The 10433-nt window shown below is 29.1% G+C and overlaps 1 protein-coding gene across 1 annotated transcript in view; it reads left to right on the top strand.

The window, feature by feature from the left end:
- LOC117167081 overlaps positions 1 to 10433 on the top strand; it is a 30006-nt gene that overhangs the window by 12484 nt on the left and 7089 nt on the right. The gene's annotated exons all lie outside the window — the stretch shown is intronic.

Here is a 10433-nt window from a genome sequence, read left to right as displayed (position 1 = left end):
AATTGAAAGAGGGTTTTGACATTTAGCGCTCTCCATGGTCAACTAGAGAAGTAAGTGAAATGAGCGCGAAATTCGAAATGTGTAGTTTATGAGAAACAAAAGAAGGAGCATATTTTATTAGAACATTCATTAAAGGAATATAAATAAAATAAAAAAAAAGTATATTCTTTTATTATCTATACAGTATATAAGAATGAATGAAATTTATGAAAAAATGACAATTGAATATCGTTAAATCAATATTTATATGTTTCACATAACATTTTTTTTTCGATGGACATTTATTGTAGGTTAGGTTTATAGTAGATGGAGAATTTCTTTTTGAAATTCATATATTTGGTAGGCGTTTCATGTATTTTGTAAAAAATCTTCGTTTCTCGGTGCGAAAACTTAATCTCTTCGGCGGAAAATAAGATGTTATATAAACATTCATTTTCTTAACCGAAAATTCATTTTTAGAACCGAAAATGTAACTATTCCAATTTTTATTAAAAATAACTTTTTTATAGTAATTTTTTAATTTAATTTAATTTTTAATTTAATAAAATTTTTTTCACGTAATTTGTTATGACTAAATATTTCGATAATAACTTCTTCTTGGTTAAAATTTTATTTTATTCATATATTCACTATTCTAAGGTTTTGAGAAGTACTCATTGATTTAAAATTGTTACGATATAGAGGTGATTTGCAGAAGGTGTGGGTGCAATATAATAAGAATCAATTCACATTAATATTTTCGTACATTTATTACTCTTCTGACATACAATCTATGAAATACAATAAACATGCATTATATATACATAATAAAATGAAATAAAATTCATACGAACATTGAAGTAATTTTATTAGTTCTGTTACAATTTGCAGAAAGCATTCGGATATATTGAACCTGGGGCATAATACAAAATTGTATATACAATTTCTGAGCATTATATTTCAAGTCCATCATTATAACGGATTGGATTAAAATGCAGTTTACTGGTTCAAAAGTGAACAATTTTATTAAGAACTTATCCTTTTCGCTTAAAACTTGCCGGCTTTTATAGAAAATAGACGAATGATTTAAAATTTATATTTCCCTGCGGAAAGTTCAACTGAAATGTTTTTTTTAATTGAAATTTAAATACTTTGTATTCTAATTTTCATTTTAGATTTCAAAATTCCTTTCTTTTAAGTAAAAATTTCATGTTTGCTGGATTAAAATGCATTTTTAATCTAACAATGAGTTCTTAATAAAATTGTTCACTTTTGAACCAGTAAATTTCATTTAAATCCAATCCGTTATAATGATGGACTTGAAATATAATCTTCAGAAATTGTATATACATTTTTGTATTACGCCCAAGGTTCAATATATCCTTATGAATTTAAATTCATTTTATTATGTATGCATAATGCATGTTTATTTTATTGCATACATTGTATGTGAGAAGAGTAATAAATGTACCAAAATATTAATGTGAATTGATTCTTATTATATTTCACCCACCTCTTCTGCAAATCATCTCTATATCATAACAATTTTAAATCAATGAATACTTCTCAAACCCTTAGAATAGTGAAAATAGAAGTAAAATAAATTTTTAACCAAGAAGAAATTATTATTGAAATATTTATACGTGACAAATTACATGACAAAATTTAAATTCAATTTAAAATTTATATAAATAAAAAAATTAATATAAAAAAATTGTTTTCAATAAAAATTGGAATAGTTAGATTTTCAGTTTTAAAAATGAATTTTCGGTTATGAAAATGAATTTTCATACAAAAACTTATTTTCCGCCGAAGAGATTAATTTTTCGCATTGAGAAACAAAGATTTTTCACAAAATACATGACATGTCAACCAAATATTTGAATTTCTAAAGAAATTCTCCATCTACTAGAAACCTAACCTACAATAAATGTCTATCGACAAAAATAAAACTTTATGTAGAACATATGAATATCGATTTAAAGTTGTTCAATTTTCATTGAGGACATTAATTTTCAACCAAAGAGATTAATTTTCCACCAAAAAGAAACCAGATGTTTCACAAAGAAGATGAAATTACAACAAAAATGTTGTTACATTTCCAACGAAATAATAGTCCCACCATAATTATTTCCATTCATTTGATTCCTTTCATTCAGGCATTTTTTGATAAATTTAATTCATTCTTATATACTATATGTATATACTTACAGATGTTGAAAGAATATACTTATTTTTTATTTATATTCTTCTAATGAATATTCTAATAAAATATGCTCATTCTTTTGTTTCTCATAAACTACAAATTTCGAATTTCGCGCTTGTTTCAGTTACTTCTCTGGATGACCATGGAGGGCGCTAAATGTCAAAACACTCTTTCAATGTGCCTCAAAGTCCCTTTGGCTGCTAGCACGGCTATATCGTATCCAGTATATACGAGTATATCAGTGGGTGGAACGAGTGCTCGTTACGAGTACCCGAACTCTTTTATGCATGCGTCGTTCTCGGTCTCTGATTCGTTGCTGTTCGCGCGCAATTTGAAATGCTAAAAAATAACATTTTTATTGTTTATCATGAATAATGTCATTTTAACTTATATAAATGTTTATTAGACCAATATTAATGAATCTTGATAAAAATAAAAATTTATTAAATGCATACTGTGTAAATAAAAAATATCCTTTGGTACTCACTTGATTCTTTCTTGCATATTTTTCATTATTCGAAAATTTTGTTATTTAAAGTTAATGAAATTATCAAAATGCATTGGAAATCTTGTTATCCAATAGAATTATATTAATTAATACAAAAATTTATGTATTTAGCAGAAACAACCATAACACAGTGTGCACTTAATAAATATTTATTTTCATCAAGATTCATTAATATCGGTTTAATAAACATTTATATAAGTTAAAATGACATTATTCATAATAAAAAATTAAAATATTATTTTTTAGCATTCCAATTTGCGCGCGAACAGCAACGAATCAGAGACCGAACGCGACGCATGCGTAGAAGAGTTTGGGGCACTCGTTACGAGCATTGGGTGGAACGAAGGCGCACATTGAAGGCCAAACCGAAAGTGCCGGTGATTTTCTGTTTCTCGATTATCGCGCTTGCCTTCGCCAACCATATCTATAGCTGACTCGGGGCTGTCTCTACATGCCGAACATATTAAAATTAATGTGGGCCTAAAACTATTATATTTATTACTTTGTTAAAATTAACTAATTTCTTTTACGGTTTCTTTTTAAAAAAGGGAAATTTTCGAGATACTAAATAAATTTCTTTTAAATCTTGTATACTTTAGATTTTCAGTGAAATTTCAAAAATTATTTTTTGAAACATCATTTAAAATTTAAATGAAATTAAGATAAATTAAAAAAGTAAATAAATGTTAGTTTAATTCAGAATTTAGTTAAATTAAAAAATTTAATAAAGTTTAGTTAAATTAATTCCTCGTCTGGTTTTTTTTAGAGAGAAATTTTCGAGATACGATATAAATAAGTTTAAACAAATTCTTGTCCTATTTTAGAATTATAGCGAAATTTAAAAAATGATTTAGAAAAACATAATTTTTACAGAAATAGTGAATTGAAGGTTCGAATACTTCACTGTATAAATTTCTTCTATGTGTATTTTTAAATCCTAAAATATTGTATTATTTTTTCGCATAATTCAGGTATAACCGAAGTAATATTTACACTTTTCTGTAGTGTCGAATTGACAATTTACATTTAATCCCGAAGAAAAATTTAAGGTTTTCACTACGCATTTAATTATTTATGAAAATTGTATTAAAATTCTTTTTTTTTTTTTATTATCTGAAACATATAATTTTTTTCTCATAATTTGAATAATTACAAAAACCAGTAACTAGACTGTGCCTGGCATAGATCTGAAAAGTCACTAAATTGGTCTCCAGATTTTACCTTTTCTTTTTATTCTTCTCAATTTTGAATTTAATATAGTTTAAAGTGGTTTTATTTCTACAAGTCTAGAAAGTCTTTTTGAAAAATCTATAAAATAGAAGCACAAAAGACAGATTAAAAAAAACTCTTAAACTGTATTTAAGTAGAAAGTATATTTTAAATAAAAAAGTTAAAATAATGATAAATTTTAATTTAATTAATATTTCATTTTAAAAGTTTGAGGACAGTTAACCACTTGTAATTCTTATGCTCATCAGAATTCACAACTTCAAAGAATCCAAATAGTTTATAAAAATAATTCAAAGAATCGAAGAATCCAACAAAATTCAAAAGAAATATAAGGCGTATAGGGGTGCATCTTAGCAGCTGAGGCTATTACAAAAAAAATGGAAAAGGACAGAATTTCAAAGAATTAAAATAATTCAGTCATTTTTTGGGAACCGGGAAATGACCGGAAATTTGTTTCTTTGATTTAAAAGGCCACCTGAATTTCTTACTATTTAAAAAATTATTGCATTCATTGGTGTTTCCTTGTAAAAATAGTTATAATTTTTCGTACTTGTAAAAAAATTCCCACCAAGGATCGAAAAAATGTTTGATTTTATTTATTTCTTCAAGTGAATTTATTTAAAGTTTGCAATAACAAAGAAAAAATATCCAACTAGGGATTTTAAATGTTTAAAAATGGTGATTCCATTTTTTCATAAATAGTTTCGAAATAATTTTCACAATGTACAAATCAGCTGGTTTTTAGGTAAGAAGCCAAAGAGGTAAATCTTGCAATGTGTCTGAAGTTCCGAACGTTCAAATAAACGAAACATTTTTCCCCATTTGTATTTTACCCATAAATATTTTTCCAACTGCAATTTAAAATATACATTATAATTATGTTTCAATAATAAATTATATCCAATATGAACGAACAAAAATTTTAGCACTTTTCCTGATTTGCAAAGTCTTCAGTAAAAAAATTCGTTCATTTGAACGTTCGGAACTTCAACCACATAATCTTGCAGAAATATGATTTAAAAAAAAAACTAGATTTAACAAACACGGATTTTCAACAAAATACATTAAAATAGTTTAATGTTTAATTAAGCAGTTTAATTGAAACTAAAAATTTTTAACGGAAAAGTTCATTTACAAACGAACCCTACTTTAATTTTCTGACATATCGTTAAATCCTTAATCAAAATAGACTAATTTAGACCTTAAAAATGGCATTTTTAATAAAAAGACGATTTAAAAAAATCAAGAAAATTAATTTTCGACCAAAAAAATGAATTTTGTATCAAATAATTGAGTTTAAAACTTATAAAGAATAAATTTCTAACAAAAATGGAAAATTGTAATTTTCAGATAAAAAATTAATTTTGAAGAAAACAAAAATCACAAAATGCCAAGAAAATTGTTACATGTTAAAAAAAGATCAATTTAAAAAAAGATAAATTTTCAACCAAATCGAGGAATTAAATTTTCAACAAAAGAGTCAACCCCAAAGATCAAGTGAGCCCTAAAATATGAATTTTTGATGGTAAAATTCAACTTTTAACCAAGTCGTTTAATTTTCAATCAAAGAAGATCAGTTACGAACAAAATAGTTAAATTTTTAAAAAAAGAAATAAATTTTTCAGCATTATATTAATGATCTACCAAAATAAGACGAGCTTTAAACAAAATATATTAATTTTTAACAAAATTTTTGAATCTTAAAGCCAGGAGGACGATTTACCTATTGTAAGGTTGAATTTTTAACTAAAAATATGATTTTTTAAGAAAAAAGTTAATTTTCTCCCAAACAGTTAAATTTTTATTAAACCAGTTTATTGGTTATAAAAATGGTTAAATTTGAAATAAACAACTTAATTTTCAACCGAATAGTTCAATTTTTACCAAATTGCAAAATCATCAAACAAATTAGATTAATGTAGATCCAAGCATTTTCATTTTTAATCAAAAATGATGATTTTTCAACGCAGAAAATTTTATTTCGGTAGAAAAAGACAAATTTTCAGCAAAATACATGAATATTCAATTAGAAAGGAGCAATTTTAAAGAAATATAATAGTAGACTTTCTACCAAAAAGCAGTTAAGCGAAAAAAACGTGAAAAAGGGGTTTTTTAAAAACAGAGAAAAAAATAACAATTCTTTAAAAGTTAATAATAAGGAAGCATGCTAAATGTTATCTAAGTTAGTAACTTTTCTTCCACTGACCCCCAACCCCTGTTCGAACCATAGTTTTTAGCATGACTCTCCCCCCCCCCCCCCCCCCATGGAATTGTTAATGCAGTTTACTGACGGCCCCTTAAAGTTTCGATTTTTGTATTCAATGAAATTATCCTTATAATGTATGGTGTAAACATTTTTTTAGAAAAAAATACACAACGAAAAATCGACAAGATTCAGGAAACGAAATTATAACACTTAAAAGAATGACAGAGAACAAGTATATTGAGATTATACTTAAGAAACTTTATTTTTCAATTTTATTTATGTTGGATAAAATATCAATATTACAGAGAAAAGTAACAGTGTTTTCCTTTAAAGAATTCAAATTATTTGAAAACTGAAATTAATAAGAAAAAATTACAGGGCTTCTAATTTTTCTTATTCTCATCATTTATAATTGAGAAAGTATAAGAAAAGAAAGGTCCGAAAAGTCCGAAAATAAAGGACGAGTTCGTTAAACAGCCATTTTGGATTAAAATGCAAAAAGTTAGAGCATTTGAAAAAATGTTGCGACCATTTTTGTATACTTAAGATTTTTATTTACGGCTATTAATAGTACTCAGAAAACCAAACAATTTATCCTGATGACTTTTTTTATACAAAAAAAATCTCAGTTATAGAATTTTCATAATTTTTAAAATCAATCGAAAATCCAAATTTTAAGCCAAACAATGTACGATATGAAAAAAAGTCAAGTGAAGAAAAAAAGTGTTGCTTAAAAGCCCTACCAGATTATCATAAAATTTTTTTGGATTTTCTTGTAAATTCGAAAATTCTCATTTTTATTGCACAAAAAAAAAAGAGAAATGAAAAATCCCATTTTGTGGTCAAACTATGCAGGATACGAAAGAAGATGAATCAACAAAAATTGTAGTCTCGAAAAAAAAAGGTGTGGTATTACAAATGTTATGTGTCCAAAAAATCGCAGTTTTCTATTGTATTCACTAGATAAGAGTTATCTATTTTTAAGCGAAAAATTTTATTTTTTGTAAGGTTGAAAGAGCTGATAGATATGTTTTAAAAATAAATATTGCAATAAAAAATTAGGAAAAGTTAACCTAGTTCTGTGTTCAACTTTTGTATTCCCTCCTTTCTTTATATCTAAATGTCTTGTGGTTTTTATTGAAATAATATATTTAATGAATTTCGCAACGCTTTCTAATATTTTACATTATTTAATTGCTCATTTTGTAATATACCTATGTAATCTCATACCTAAATCCTAATTCTAATTTTAGGTGATTATAGTGTTCATTCACTGGTGTTCTACTGTTCATTCCTTGGCTCACAGTGTTCATTCACTGATGTTTTCGTTAATTTTGCACTAGTTAATTATTTTTTATAAAGAGTTTTGGTAAAAACAAATTTTTTTGCGGATTGTGAAATTTGAACCCTTAAGAATCTATTTTCAACGGTTTTGTAACAATAATCAATTATTATAATGTGAAATGGACTAGTTGTAATCAGTGATTTCCTTAAGTGTTCATTCACTGGGTCACTCACCCTACAAGTTACAAGAAAAAATCATTTAACAAAAATTGTTTACCCGAAAAAGAGCTACAAATTTTCCATATGAATTACTTTTTGACAGAACACGTAGTTTCGGTTTTAATCATAAAAATTATATTAAAAATAAAAATGAAAAATTTGTGGAAAAACAACAAAAGGTACAAATACAAGTTTATAGAAAAAAGTTATTTGCCCAAAAAAGTGATACAAATTTGTATTAGTTTATTATATTTTTATTAATTATGATGGAGAAAGTATTAGAATTGCCCGAAACTTGACACCACAACATTCAAATTTTGAACGGATTATTTTATTACTAACTAACAATTAAGAGATAAATGTTTTTGAAAGTTTCCAATAATTTCAAACCTTTTAGCTTAAATTGAGAACTGCAAGGCAAAATATTTATATATTATGATCAACCACTCGAGTAAAATTCAAAAATAAATTTTTTCAATTTTGAAATTATGGAGTTCTAAATTTTAAAAATCGGGACATAATTTACATTAATAGTAAGATACATACATTTCTATCAAATATTATATAAAAAATAAAAATAAAATAATTTTGTTGTACAATTTTATCGTTTAATTATAATTGATTTAATTCATAATTAATTACACAAACAAAAAATTTACGAATTATTGTTTACTTAAATAAATAATCGCGAGGGAAGCGGTATTCCTATAAAATTTAACTCTACATCTAAAAACTTCAAATCGCTAATTGTACATGCGAGATATATAAAAATAAACATGATCGTATTCGATGGATTGATTATCGGAAAGCTTTCGATTCGACCTCCCATAGACTTATCATCTGTCTTTTGGAAAGCTTAAAAGTTCATCCGCAAATCGTTAGGTGCATAGAGAGATTGATGCCTCTTTGGAAAACCAGATTTACTATCTTATCTGGAAAAAATCGTGTGACAACTAACAAGGTCACCTTTCAGAGAGGTGTCTTTCAGGGCGATACCATGAGCCCACTCCTCTTTTGCTTTACGTTATTGCCACTATCTCTAGCACTTCGCCATTCTGACGGGTACTTGTGCGGCAAACCTGCAGATCGAAAGTACAAGATCACTCATGTATTTTACATGGACGATCTTAATATCTATGCTAAAAACAAAGAGCAACTACATCTAGCTCTAGGGATTGTCGAACGATATACTAAGGAAATTGGAATGGAATTTGGGTTAGATAAATGCGCCAAGGTTTATTTGAAACGAGGAAAACTTAATGGCATTCCTGAAGATCCTGAGCTCGTTGATAGAAGGGCTATACGACACCTTTGCGCTGGAGAGACTTATACATACCTGGGCGTGCCACAGAGCCGCATTCAGGATGTGACATCTATAAAGGATACTCTTCGAAGCAGATACAAACGTCTCATCCGGCAGATTTGGTCTTCCGAACTGTCGGTGAGGAACAAAGTATCTGCAACGAACATGCTTGCCGTCCCGGTAGTACTTTATTCATTTTGAGTAGTTCCATGGACGAAGAACGAGCTCAGATCCCCTGATATCGGGACAAGAAAGGTTATGCACATGAACAAAAGCATGCATTTTAAGTCTTCTGTTCCGCGACTGTACATCTCACGCCGTCAAGGTGGTCGCGGAATATTGAGTCTTGAAATGTCTTCACAACAGCATTATTCTGGGTACAGCACATAGAGTCGCAAATGGAAGAGACCCTCTTCTTCAAATGGTCAGGAATCACGAAGAAGTGGGCAAAGGAGCGTTTCTGTACAAAGCAGCGGAGGAGGCTGCTGAAACACTTGGACTTAACTTCATTATTAGGGGTGAGAAAATGTATCAAATCTTATCTATCTCGAGTACTCACTCCTGAATGCTCGGGTTAAGGAAGCACCAGAGAAAAGTGGAGTCAGTCAATGTCGTGTGAGCTAACGTTTGCTTTCCTTAAATCGCCCGAATTGAAGTCTGGTATGGAGGGTTTCATTTTGGCATGCCAAGAGGGTGTCATTTTCACCTCAACATACCGTCGCCACATTTTGAGCCAAGACATTCCCGATGATAGCTACAGGGCGTGCCATGCACATCCCGAGCATTTAGCTCACATACTATCTAGTTGTCCAACTCACGCGGGAACGACCTGCATACAAAGGCACAATGCGGCACTAAGAGTGCTTTATTACCATCTCTGTCACTCTTACGGCATTAACGTTAATATCACTCCTCTAAACGCTCCTAGGGAAATCGAGTCAATTGTCGAGAATGGGAAGTGCCGCATATACTGGAACTTTATATTCTCGACAATTGTTTCTGTTGCGCACTCGAGGCCAGACATGGTTCTTCTTGACTTCGAGAAGCGAACCATGTTCTTTATCGAGTTTTCGGCACCAGCTGATAAAAACATCATAACCAAGGAGAATGAAAAGAAAGAGAGGTATATTTTATTATAGGACCTTATAAGGGAGTTGCAACGATTGTACCCGGAATATTCTGTTAAAATAATCGTCCTTATCATCGGCGCTCTTGGTGGTGCCAAGTTTTCGCTCGTTAATAGCCTGAAAAGCATCCCTGCGTGTCGACAATATGCTAAAACACTTGCAGGAAAAATGCAGAAGGCGGTAGTTCTTGGATCGCTCTGTGTTATAAGGGTGCACGAAACTTTTGCCGCATCATCGTATTGATTCCGTTACAGACTGTAACCACCTATCTCACGGTCGTGAGACGTGGTTGTGTCTGAAATTTTACCGCGATTTCGCTGGGAGCGGGTGCGATTTTTCATATTAGCAGCCGCTTCCGGTGAAAACCTGCG

The sequence above is a fragment of the Belonocnema kinseyi genome, chromosome 1, assembly GCF_010883055.1.
Source record: "Belonocnema kinseyi isolate 2016_QV_RU_SX_M_011 chromosome 1, B_treatae_v1, whole genome shotgun sequence".
NCBI classification, from domain to species: domain Eukaryota; kingdom Metazoa; phylum Arthropoda; class Insecta; order Hymenoptera; family Cynipidae; genus Belonocnema; species Belonocnema kinseyi.
This window is presented reverse-complemented; position numbering and strand designations above follow the sequence as displayed.